Here is a 14,084-nt window from a genome sequence, read left to right on the forward strand (position 1 = left end):
CATATGCTGGATAAGTTGGCGGTTCATTCCGCTGTGGTGACCCCTAATGAATAAAGGAACTAAGCCGAAAGAACGCGAATAAATGAAAACTAATCTCTTTACTGAAAGGATTCAAAAGATTCGAGTCACCGACGAAGCAAAAATCCTCACCCCTGGCGGCAGCCCCTCCCTCCATCTAGGAGTTCTGGTTAGCGACGTCACTGCAGCCCCGCCCCCAACGCAAACTCAGTTCTTCGCGTTCATTTCATTCTTGCCCTCATTCCGCGCATACTTCGCATCGTTGTTACATTCGCGGAATAGTCTCGCTCTCCGACAAGAAGAAAAAAAGTGATCAGCTGGAAATAAATCAGAGCTTGAGCTCGATCCAATTGCTCGGCATCAGACACGTTTAAAAACACTGAGGTACGTTTGCGCTTTATACTAAGTTGTTAGGAGCGATGCTAAGTTACAAACGCGTGTTTGGCTTCTCTTTAAAATGCCACGAAGTATCAGAAATGTGTGTTTATGTTTTGCTGCTAGTTATGCTAGCATTTTATCTAATTTGTGCTTTATGTTATGTCATATATATAAACCTTAAAGAGTAGTGGCTAATTTTTTATTAACGTTTTATTTTTAAACAACGCTGAAAGAAATCAATAACACTCTTTCAAGCAGCAAAACGATTCATTATTTCTTTTTTTTGTAGACTGCAAACATCCGCTGAGATTTTCATCACTTGTGGAGGTTCAGAAAACATTTTCCTCCTTCGATTTGTGGCAACTAGTTTACCGCGGGTCTCGTTGACACAGTAAGTTCATATTTGCTTTAATAGTAAACCACACGTTGCGAGGTGATTCATGCTTCTGGCACGACTGAATCAGTGTCATTGATTTCTGCTTATTAACCTGACCTCAGTGACTTGTGGATGTTTAGTCTGACTGTAACACCCTGCTCCCGTTTGCTTTCCCTGAAAAACGCCGGTTTTGTGTACATAAATAAAGGATTAAGGGGAAAGTCCATGGTCCAGCCCCTGTTAATAATTAATCTGGACGTTTGAAAGCCCTCGGACTAAAATTAGTCCTCGGACTGCCTCAAAACCCAGCCTACTTGCCTAAATATTGTTATTTGTCGTATTAAACTACTAAAGGAAGAAGTAAACATTTAATATCCTTGTGTGTTGCCTTTCTACACAGCATTTGTGTGCGTTGTCAAGTAATTTGTCAAGTTGTAACTACCTACTAAAAAAGGAGGGAAGAAACATGACATTCTTTTATAAGCTAGTGTGCAATTTTTGGCTTTCATGTCATGTTTTATGTACTTAGTCATCATGTTTGACGATTTAAAAAGGAAAGGAATATGTGGTGTTTTCTAATACCGCTGGACTTATGTATTTGTTGCCAACATATTCAGTTATGCCATCTGAATAAAAACGTTTAAGGGTTAAACACTAACTGGATGGATTTGAGGGCTTAATTCATTGTGTGCAATCTGCGTTTTTTGGCATTAAGTGTGTTTGAGTGTACACTTCTGTGCTTATTAGTCAAAAGCTAGTTTTATATGGCGATTTAGTGGCCAAATGATCAGTTTTTGTTCTTTATTTTCTGTTGTTTGCTGTCTGACGCGGTTTTGTTGTCACAGATGACTTGGACCCCCTTCGCCATTGTCATGTTATTTTGACTTGCCAGTCTGTTTATCTTATGTAAACACTATATAGACCCTTTTAAGATTGATCCCAAGCAATATTACGTATGGTAATAGCAATTTAAGAACAAAAAGTGACATTTGTCTCCTTTTTCAATCAGTGTTAGATGTAATGAATCATATAGTTTTACAGTAAAAGAGTGTTTTTAAAACCGTAAACTTATTCAGTGTGAAAAATGTTTGTTTTTTTTCCGTTTGTCAGTAGTTTGGGAGTTTAAAGCTGTAATTAACACGTTGAATCAAACAATTTCCCAATTTTCTCTTTCTGTTTTTTTAAGAATTGAAACTTTGTCAAAGTAGGAAAACAAAAAGTGCCAGATTCACTAGACGGGGCTTCCTTTGGGAGCACGGGATTGTGGGAAAATGGGGGAAGGGGCCCTTCATTGTTCCTGCTGTTATTGAAGCAGGGGCTCATGGAGCGGCTGAATTACTCCACAAACAGTCCCGCTCCCATGCTGACATCTGGTTTGCCACTTAAGCGCACCTGTAGGCTGAAAGATGCTAAACTGTGTGTATTCATTGGCGCTGGGGCTAATTCAGAGGAACGGCCATTTGTTTGACTGTTGCTGCCACTCACCGTCTAGCCAACTCTATTGTTATGCCAGCAACAGGCGATAGTGGTGGAGGCACCATATGGCCTGTGTGTGCCTCGATGTTATCTGGTAATTTAGCTTATCAACACCATTATGTTGTATTTTGTCCTTTCTTTTACTTGTCTTTTTATGCAGAGCGGGTGATTGAGTAAGTTCAGGGAGGGAGGGACTGTGTTTACGTTGTCAAAGTACAATAGTTGGGGGCTTGTAATTAGTGTAGCTTTGTTTTTTTGTGCTCTTTTAGGAGGAAATAAATTAGACTTGTTGGCTTGTGATAATGCACTTATTAGGACTATGTGTCAGGGATGTTAACAATATGAGACGGCAAAAAATATGATTGGAGGAATTGAATGCAAATTTTTTTTTGTTGAAAGAACATGCCTTATTTGTCATCAACAGGTTGGATATTTAATTTATTTTATTTAGTTTAAAATTAATCTTGACTTTGGGTAGAAAATAAATGGCATTTTTACCATTTTTGAAAGGAAGTACAAGCAAAATGGATAAAAAGAAAACAATACTAAGTTAGGTGATTATTCTTTTATATTTTTATTTTCATTTATTTATTTATTTATTTATTTATTTATTTATTTATTTATTATATATTTTTATAAATATTTATTTTAAATCTGTGTTTTGGTCAGAGATCCCCAAAAGTTGGCCCACACTGTAAAAAAACAACTTATTTTTTATGTTGTTTTTCCAGCAGCTGGGGTGCCAGAAAAAAAGTAAAATAACTGGCATTAAATTCAGAAATGTAACGTAAAAATTACAGAAGTTTACAGTAAAATGGATGTTAAATTACAGAATTTTCCTTAAATTAGAAATTACCAGTAAATTACTGTAAATAACCCAGCTACCGAAAAAAAAAGTAAAATAACAGATTTTTTTACAGTTCATAGTAACCTTTGATTTGGCTGACCATCCCATTTGAGAAGAGGAGGAGGATGGTTTAGAGATTGACACTTCAAATTTAATGTAACCCTTTGTTTGTTTTATTGTTAAAAGCTAACTGAAATGAAATGTATAAATTAAATGGTTTTAATCAGATTTTGTTTACATAGACTATGCCGAGACTGTTGAGCAAATCAAGTCGAAGGCAGATATTCAGCATTGAACTCCACTGTGTTATAAATGTGATTGTTTATGATTTTATTACAATAATATAGAATTTAAAAAGATATACTGCATTAGTTAATTCTATTTAAAGCGATGTTTTCTATTTATTCTGAAATAGTCCCTTTATTAATCCGGGGTTGCCACAGCGGAATGAACCGCCAACTTATCCATCACATGTTTTATGCAGCGGATGCCTTTCCAGCTGCAACCTATCTCTTAGAAACATCCATACACACTCATTCACTCTCACACACTACGGACAATTTAGCCTACCCAATTCACCTGTACCGCATGTCTTTGGTCTGTGGGGGGTAAAGTCTAGATCGGATATGCGGCCGGCCGGAAGTGCGATATGCACATTAATAAAGCAGCATTTTTTTTTATGAGTCTGTATAACAATTATTATTTTTACAGTACTGTGAGGGTTGGGTTTAAGGTTGGGGTGGGGGTAGGTGTTAAAAAATACATTTTATTGGGTAATTTAATAGATAACATAACTAATACTCAGTACAACTACAGTTTTTACATTACTGTGACGGTTGGGTTTAGGGTTGGGGTGGGGGTAGACGTTAATAAAATACAACAAATGAGAAATTTAATAAATAATAGAAATAATTCGCGTTAACTTCCGGCCGCAAACGTATCCGCTCTAGCAACAACCTCTGTGGGGAAATCTGGAGCACTCAAAGGAAACCCGCACGAACACAGGGAGAACATGCAAACTCCACACAAGCGCCAAATTGATAAGATATTTTATGTATTTATTAAATATTCTTCTGATATAATCACAAATTATGCTTGGTCAGCATTTATTTTTTTAACATTTATTTTTGTTTATTTATTTTTTGCTGGAGATACTGTTAGCGAAATAGCAAAGAAATTGACGGTTATAAAACCTTGACTTTTCCAAACTGGTTTAGAACGGTTATCGTTCCATGCCTATATGTATACTTTGTGTATTTTTTTTCCAATTGTTGACTTTCCATACTGTTTTAGTATAGGAAATAAACAACACAATCTCATGGCAATTCGTTTCCGGCACAAATTGTTGTAAAAAGTCACAGCAATTCGTAACTTTTCGATTCAGTGGCTAATTCGTATGAATTCATATTATCTAATTCGTACAATTTAGTATGATTTGCTCATCACCTAATGGCCCCCCCTTTTTGAAATCATACATTTTCGCACAACTGAACTACTACAAATTAGCCACTAAACTGACAAATGTAAAATACTTACATTTACTTGTGAGATCAGGCTGGAGTAATTGCATTTTTTTTTTTTTATTGTTGACCTCAAATGTCAACAAAGTGGTCTATCTATGTGACTATTCTCTACTTCTGTCAAGATTTTCAGTCACAAAATCTATTGAGAAATACAGGTCTGGCAACAAAATAGCACAGAGCCAAAAGGAAATGCTTTCTCCATCCTGTTAAGATTTCCATTCCACGGAGAAACACTCAGACCTTTTGTCATCAAAATAGTGAGATTTATTATTATTGTTGATATTTTGCAGAGCAAGGAGTTCTCTGGTGCCATATTTTTAGCTCTAAGTTCAAAGCTGCCAAGTATTCAAGCAACAGGTGCTTACCTTATGAACTGTATGAGAAAATGCACATATTTGTCTGTTGAAAAACCCACGTGTCGTTTTATCATACTACATAAAGCCTTTTTAGTGTACTTTCGTTTGTGTAAACGCGTAATAACATTTGTCTTGTGAGTTGCATGTGTTTCTTCCTTTCCTTTTGGCACGCACAATCACGAGTCTTGTCTGATAACTGGATAGAAGGGGGTGGAATACGAAACCCGAAAAGATTTGTCGGAGCAAAACGCGAGAGGGGGGCCTGAAGGGGCTACAAAGGAAAATTCATATGTAATGAAATTTGGGTTGAGAGTTTGTCAGCGGAACAATAGCTCAGTGGGACTGTGTGTAGCAGGGGCACGGGTGGCCGGCTTTGTTCAGGGAACACAGGAACAATAGGGTGTCCTCTGTGGCCCGGGGCAGCGGGAGGCCCACGCCGTGCCCTGAGGTAAACTTTGCTGTCACAAAAGAGCGCTCTCTCTCTCTCTCTCTTTCTCTCTTTCTGTTTTTTCTCTCCCCTCCCTTTCACAAGCCCGAGAGACCCTCAGTGACGTCAGCGCTGCCTTTTGCTGACTTGTATATGTTGCTTAGAAAAGTTTTTGGAGTTAATTTAGAAAGAGAAAAGGAAAGATTAAGACTGGAGTACAAGAAAGAGATTAAAACTTGATAGATATCTGAGTGAATTAGAAGGACAGTGGAAATGCAGTTACTGGAAGCAAAAAAAAAAAAAAGGGAAACTTTGAGAGTGAATACTGAACGAAAAGTAAAAATAGATACTGTTAAATGTAAAGGTGATCCCATATCTGAGAAATAAACGTGTGTTTATGCATTGCCAAACATTAAAGAAGCAGTTTGGGTTTCCCGGAGAGAATTTTTGGGAACAGTACTTTAAATAAGTAGTTATTGTTAATCGTGTAAAGGACATTTTCATAATATAAAGCACTTTTAAAGCACATTTTTATTTATCTGTTTATTTTTTATTTATGTATTTATTTTTATTATTTATTTTATTTTTAATACTTTATTGTTCATATTTTTGTATTATTTTTAAAAATATTGTCATTTATTTTTATATATTTATTTGTGTATTATTTATCTACATATTTATTTATTTATTATTGTTTTATTTATTTATTTTATTTATTATTATTATTATTAATAATATTGTTTATTTATATTAATTGTTTATTTATTTATTTGTTTATTTATTATTTGTCTATATATTTTATTTATTTATTATTAATTAATTAATAATTTTCTATTATATTTATTATTATTATTATTTATTTTTATTATTTATTAATTTATTTTTTATTTGGAAATGTTTTATAATAGGAGGATGAAATCTAACAAATAAATTTAGCAGTCTTAAAAGAAAAAGAAAAGACAGACAGACAGATAAGTAACATTTATTTTAGTAAAAATGTGTAATAGGAAAAATAATTTTATCATTCTTCAAAGAAATTCGAGAAATACACAATAATAATAATAATATTGTTTGTTTAGATAAGGACTTTGTGTGGCTGGTAAAACAAGGCTAATAGCTTTTCTTTGTGTAGGTTATTTTATCATCATTAAATGATCAGTTTTTCCTTAATGTTCCCGCTGCTCAGTAGGAAACAGCAGAACAACAGCTCAGGGAGTGAAATCAGTCACTAAATGAGTCAGTTCCTGACAAACGCAAACCTCAGAGTTCCAGTTAAACAGATCATTATTCACCTCCCGTAGAGCATTAATCACAGGTGGCCTAACCGTTTTTCTGTCCATTATTCTATCCACTTATACAGCTGGATAAATATGAATTTGAAGCTACAAATGTAGGTAAAAAAAACAAAACAAAAAAGTCATGCTTCAGAACTCAACTAACTAAAAAAAAAACACAGCACAAAGCTTTCTCTTTCCTGTTGGGACAGTAGATTAAAACACACAAACACACCGCTGTGCCTTAGATAGGTTTCAGCAGATGCCAAGAAAGGGCGCGCAATTCTGTTTTGATACGATTTGATCAGAGTTTTGAAAGGACGTTTATAAGGGACCTCGTCTGTGCCAAAGCGTGTCTGTGGTAAATCGAGAAGCGAGTGCGGTTCACGGCACCCTTCCGAGTAAATGTATTTGTCCCCTGCTGGATGGTCAGGAAAGGTTATGAGCAAACACTGGTCATGCTACACAGGAGCTCACACTTATTCGAACACGTCGTCTCTCTCTCTTCCATTTCCTGGAGGAGGCATTGTGGGGAGGGTGGCACCCCAGGAAGACATGGGATAATAGCGGGGTCTGACTCAGCGAAAAAGAGCCGCCTTTTGGAAGAATGGAGCCTGTGGAGTGATCAGTGAACATGTCTGTCCTACAATACCAGGGAGGAAGCCGCGCACTTTCGGGATTGTGTTCAAGGAAGTGGATTTTGTGTGTGTGTGTGGCGTCTGGCAGTGGGTTTAGTTGTTAAATAATGATTTAACTTTTTTAAAGGAAGTAGTTTGATTTTTTTTTTTTTTTTTGAAACATGGAGAGGCTGCTTAATGTTGCTCATGAACATGAGTTAGTCCATGATTTAGGCTATTAGTTTTGTTATGGGATGAACAATGTGTTTTGGTACCATGTCAATTTTCAGTTGAATTTTAGATTTTAAGTTTTTTCTAAATGAAGGGATGTCTGATATTTAGTTGGAAAGACTTGTTTCCTCTGTTTTATCATGTAAATTTGGTGTCATTTAACTCTCATTTGAAGTTGTAATTTTTGCCATACTGTATCAAGCTGTACATTATTATAATATTGTGATGCCTATATTTATTTGTATCCACAGTGTTTTATTAATATTTTAATTATTTATTTAATTAAAAAAATATTTATTTACAGTTTTAGTTTATAGTTTATTTATTCATTTATTTATAGTTTATTTGTTTTATAGTTTATTAATTTATTTATAGTTTATTTGTTTTATAGTCTATTTATTCATTTATTTATAGTTTATTTATTTATAGTATGTTTATAAATTATTTATTTACTGTATTTATTTGTTTACAGTTTTTTTAGTTTTTTTTTTTAATAGTTTTTTAGTTATTTAGTTTATTTAGAGGTCATTTAGTTTATAGTTTGTTATTTGCAGTTTATTTAGTTTATTTATTTATAGTTTATTTACAGTTTATTTATTTATAATTTATTGGTAGTATATTTATTTACAGTTTATTTATTTAGTTTATTTTATAGTTTATTTTTAGATTATTTGTTTATAGTTTATTTATTTACAGTTTATTTATTTTTAGTTAGTTAATTTTTAGTTTATTCACAGTTTATTTATTTATAGTTTTGTTTATTTATAATTTATTTGTTTAGTTTATTTTAACTTATTTATTTATAGTTTGTTTTTACAGTTTATTTATAGTTCATTTATTTATAGTTTATTTACAGTTTATTTACTTTTAGTTTTATTTATTTATAGTTTATTTACAATTTATTTATTTATAGTTTGTAGTTTATTTATAGTTTATTTGTTTATAGTTTATTCATAGTTTATTTACAGTTTATTTATTTTTAGTTTGTTTAACTTTAAATTGTTTATTTTTAGTTTGTTTATAGTTTATTTATAATTTATTTGTTTACAGTTTATAGTGTATTCATTTATAGTTTATTAATTTTTGTGGTTTATTTATTTTTTTTTATAGTTTATTTAAAAAAAAATTCTAGTTTATTAATAATTTGGGCGAGGCAGTGGCGCAGTAGGTAGTGCTGTCGCCTCACACCAAGAAGGTTGCTGGGTCGCTGGTTTGAGCCTTGGCTCAGTTGGCGTTTCTGTGTGGAGTTTGCATATTCTCCCTGTGTTCGCGTGGGTTTCCTCCGGGTGCTCCAGTTTCCCCCACAATCCAAAGAAGACATGCGGTACAGGTAAATTGGGTAGGCTAAATTGTCCGTAGTGTATGAGTGTGTGTGTGGATGTTTCCCAGAGATGGGTTGCAGCTGGAAGAGACCCCAGATTAATAAAGGGACTAAGCCAACAAGAAAATGTATGAATAAATGAATTAATAATTTATTTATTTATAGTTTTTTATTTTTTTATTTTAATTATTGATCATTTGTTTATTTTATTTTAATTCAATAGAATAGAAAAAAATATGGTATAAAAATATGGTATAAAAGTGGTTTTGTTTGATATCAGTTAATGTTAATTTAATTGATTGAAGAACATGCTTAAATAAATTGATACATTTTATTTACAAATTAATATTTTTTTATATTAATTGCGATGACTAAATTCACAGTAGCAATCAAAACAACTGATTTTAGCGTATTTATAAAAAACAAACATTTCAGTGTATTAAATTTAGGTATATTTGTTTATTTTAATATTTATTGGTCATTTGTTAATTATATGGGTCTATACATTTTAATGTACTCATTATCAACACTCGTGGCTAAATTTACTAGTGTTTTTATAAGAATTTATTTGACCATAGTATTCTAAAATTGATATATTGACCATTTATTGGTTATCCGCTGGTATTTCCAACTCTATTTTTTTAATGTAATATTTTTATCATCTAAAACCCATATGTTTTAACACATTTAAATCAGTGTTTTACTGTACTGTACGTTATTATGTTAAGCTGGCCATGAATTAATCCAATGATTCCTTTCAGTGTTTTATATTTATAAAATGTTTTGTCAAATTATCGGTGGAATTTATTTATTTATTTGCATATTTTAACAATACATTTTTTTTAAATTGCTAAATTTTTATTCCTATTATTTTGACAAATAATAAAGTAATTATCAACCATAACATAAAAACAAAAGTCAGCTTATCTGTGTGGGCCACTATTTAATTTTAGCCGTTGCTCTCAACCACTCATTAATTCTAAAGACAGATCAGGATATGATTATTGTTCCAGAACCAAATAATGATGTTGATTTTGGATCACGTCTTGCTTTTATAAATGAGATCAGTTTTTTTCTTTAATTTAGCTAATTTTAGCTAATTTTCGCTTTATGAAAGCGAAAGTGAGCACTATTGTTTTACAAAGCCAGCTTTCTCTGGCCACCATACAATAATAAGTTTCCAGAAGTCTAGCCGTCACTTTAGTTCATTAGCACTTGGTTGAGAGGATTACATGGCCGCAGGGAAAGCAATAACAACGGTGCTTACATGCCCCGCCGTCCCTGAGGACTTCATGCCGTGCAATTCAGACATATTTACACTTTGATATTAGCAGGTTTGTATGACCTCCAGAGTTGCACTGAATGAAGTCATACAACCTGAGAAAGTGAGAGAACAAACCTGAGTTGAATGAAGTCTTGGATGTTTATTGATTAATAAAATATCATTTAAACAACAGTTGTGCTTTAGACATCAGCATAACACGTAACTAAACCAAATGCTGTACTCTGTGATGCCTAAATTCAATTTTAACATGTAAAGCAACTTATTTCTGTGTTTGATACTAACCATTTATTGGTCATCAGCTTTTCTGGTGGTAATTTATCAATATCAGTAATTATTAGATGTTTACTTTTGACTTTTACTTTAATCTACTCTCTAAAACATATCTGTTAACAGTTATTGAAATGTTTTTGGTTTATTTATGCTTTTGAATTGCATTTTGTGATGCAATTCCCCCCTGAAAAGTAAAAAAAACTACATTATTACAAGTATTAAACACAAAAATAAGTTGCTTTACATGTTAAAAGTGAATTTAGGCATCACAAAGTACAGCATTTAGTTTAGTTATGCTGACGTCTAAAGCACAAACATCCAAGGCTTCATTCAACGGTGCTCTCTTTCTCTCTCCACAGGTTATATGACTGTATTCAAAAGCATAAATAAATAAAAAGGGAAAAACAAAAACATGATTTGCAGAATATGAAAACTGCTAATTTCTTTACATTGTAGCGCTCACATAGTTTTTAAATAATAGTGCTAACACTGTTAAAGACAATCTTTACGCAAAATCTCAAAATAAATATGTATTTTTTTTCTATTGACATTTTAATTAATTCAGCCGCAACATTGATTTATTTTTGTTTTTTTAATTTTGCTTATAATTGTATTTGTAGACCCGATAATATAAATTGTAAATATTAAGCTACACTGTAAACAAATCCTGGTTGCCTTAAATTTTTAAGCTGAAGCAAATAACCTTACGAGTCCATCGCACTTATATTATGTTAAACTGACTTAAAACAGCTTATAAAATTAAGTTAGAACACAATGAACTGATTTGTATCTGCACAACTCTGGTTTGCACTCCTTGCCATATGTCATTAAGTGTAATTACATTGTTTACAAATTTATTTATTTGTTAGATTATATTATGTTTAATTGTATTTATTGTAATTTCTTTTTAAAAATTCCCCTTTTTTAATAATACTATATGTTAGCCACCTAGGGTCTGAGAAAAACTCAGTTTCAATTCTCTGTGTGGTTTGTTCATGTGGTTGACTTGACCATAGGGCTAACCTTTTTTTTTAAAAATATAATTATGTTTATTAGATTTTAACAATAATACAGATATAAAACATCTTCAAACGACACGCAAAAAAATTATTAACACAAAACAATGAAGAGAAAAAAGGAAAAGAAAGAAAAAAAGGGGAAATAAAGCTCAGATTATATATAAATATACCCTTAATAAAAACAGATTAGAAAATGGCTATAAACATTGCTTATTTTTCAGATAATAATACAGTACAGTACTCCTTGTAGCATAATATGGCAGAGACTAGGTTCCAAATAATCCAATTAAAAGTACAAACTCCAAATATTCTGTTTTGTGTGTAAGACAGGAGTAAATTGTTTCAGGGGAATTAACTCAAAAATGATCTTTTGCCAACCTTTAAGTAATGGTGATTGACAATAAAACTGACTTTGACTTGACGTTGACTTAAGTTACAATGACCTAGTAAAAACATATGCTGTTGTGACTAATCAATTTATTTATTTATTTTTTACTGTGCATGTATGTTTTGTTTGTTGGTTGGTTGGTTGGTTGGTTTGTTTTAAAAGGAACAATCCACTTATTAAAAAAGTTATCAAGTTCCCTAGAGTTGAGTTTTGTCATTTTTGTTGAATCCATACATTCAACCTCCGGTTCTGGCAGGAGACATAGCTTAGCATAGGTCATTGAATCAGATTAGACCATTAGCATCTCAAGTTTCACAAAAGAGTTTCTATAGTTTGCGTATTTTAACCTTAATTCCTTTGAAGTTCTATTATGTTCTAAGACTAATGGAAAGTACAAAATTGCTATTTTTTGGCCGATATGTCTATAGGAATCATATTCATATTAATCAAGGAACTTATTATTTAATTTATTCATTTATTTAAATGGTTTCTTCTGCAGCACGTGCAATGATATGCAAATTCTAGCTGAAGGGCTTGGGGCTGGGGATTATTTTTAGGCAGCGCACACAGTACATTAATTAAATAATCAAATTATCAAAAATCATTTTTGAGCGAGATGCTAATGGTCTAATCCAATTCGATTATCTATGCTAAGCTATGCTAAAAGTGCTCCCGTCAGACCTGGAGACCGGCTGAATGGATTTAAAAATAGAAAACTGTATGGAAAAACTGTAGGAGGTTTGTAAAATTGTACACCCTATTCACAAAAAAATTGTAGTCTTCCTTCAATTTATACAAATGGAAAAAATCTCGATTGAAAAAAAACCTGAAGAACCAAACTGAGCGATTTCTGCTCCACATGAACGAAGCCTTGGACATGTGGCATCAGTAAGTCTTTAGATTGATAAAACCTCATCTAAGAAGACTTGTATACTCTTCAGTCATCACCTTGTGGAATAATTAACATGAAGCACATGCCAGGTTATAGAGACTTATCTTACAAGGTTGTTTTTTCTGAATAAAGACGCTTCTTTGCATATCTATCTGAATAGCATCCCTAACCCTATCTCAAGAACACTTCACTTCTTGCATCTTTAAGACGTCTTCCTTCGATAATGCCTCTTTTTTTTAATATAAAGTCTAAAGCTTTGGTTTTCTTTGACGAAGGATTTTCTGGCATGGTTCCTTCGCAGAAATAAAAGGACACGGTTTCATCCAAGCAAATACTACACTGACAATCACAGTACAAGATGTGCTGGCCGCTATACAACACATGCCATTGAAATGCAAAAGCCTCTCTCTCACTTACAGAAAGACTGAAAGAAGGGATTTTTAGGTCATCCTTAATTGAATTTCCTGGCTGATGACAGAGTAATATAGAGACTAATAGCATTGTGTGTGCATCTCGTGTCACCGCTAGAAATGCACTGGAGGAAGGCTCTTTGCGATCACTTACTGCTAGCGGATTTATGAAAACCCTTCGTTCATTAGGTCTTCGTTTTAATAACTTAATAAGCCGTCTCGGTTATGTTTCTGTGGGGCTCGTGTTAGGAAAGTGGAATAGGCTTACGAGGGTTAATGCAGCCATTCGTTTTGATTAATTGAATGGAGGATGTAGTTCTTTGTTGGAATCAGATCGTTTGTTTTGTTCTTTGTGTTTTTGACACTTTAGGTAAATGAGATGAACGGGTGTTAACAGATATTGACGTGCATATCAGGAGATTTACAAATGCTTTAAGTGGGAAATGTTACATTTTGTTTGAAAATATCGAGGTAGCTATTTTTACGTGCTAAACATTGTTGGTCTTTGTTTAAAAACAATTTATTATTTGTAAGTAGAAGTTATTTTGGCTCTTGGCAATAGCAATATGTCAGTTTGTAATTGGGCTGTGCCATTTGGGGAAAATCTCTAATTGAGATTTTTTTTTTCATTTATTAATTTATTTATTTTTATTGTTTTTATTTATTTAATTTTTGGATGGATATTGCAGTCTCAGTTTGATTTGCGATTTAAATTTTAATCCGTTATATTTGATCTGTATCGTGGCTTCCTGCTGCTAAAATGCAGTGAGTGTTAGTTAAAACAAGGAACTGAAAAGAAAATAACTTAAACCTTTATTTAAATTTGTTTTAAATATTCAGAAATAAAACACTCATTTTTCTCTAGAGCAAACTGTAAACGCAAATCTATTTAGCTTTTTGTAAACAAGTTGAACTCAAATTAGGGAGATAGTGTATTATATAAACAAAAAATAATATAAAAAAAAATACAAAACAC

At 32.5% G+C, this 14,084-nt stretch overlaps 1 protein-coding gene across 3 annotated transcripts in view; it reads left to right on the forward strand.

Annotated features, from left to right (window-relative positions):
• The first annotated feature begins 249 nt into the window (after positions 1–249).
• Positions 250–14,084, forward strand: part of tead1a (TEA domain family member 1a) — a 79,690-nt gene continuing 65,855 nt past the window's right edge. The window contains 2 exon segments of one of the 3 annotated variants that reach the window (NM_212847.2): positions 250–402; positions 686–787. The gene's annotated coding sequence lies outside the window, so the exon portion shown is untranslated. 3 annotated transcript variants of the gene reach the window in all.

Source organism: Danio rerio, chromosome 25 (assembly GCF_049306965.1).
Source record: "Danio rerio strain Tuebingen ecotype United States chromosome 25, GRCz12tu, whole genome shotgun sequence".
Taxonomy (NCBI): domain Eukaryota; kingdom Metazoa; phylum Chordata; class Actinopteri; order Cypriniformes; family Danionidae; genus Danio; species Danio rerio.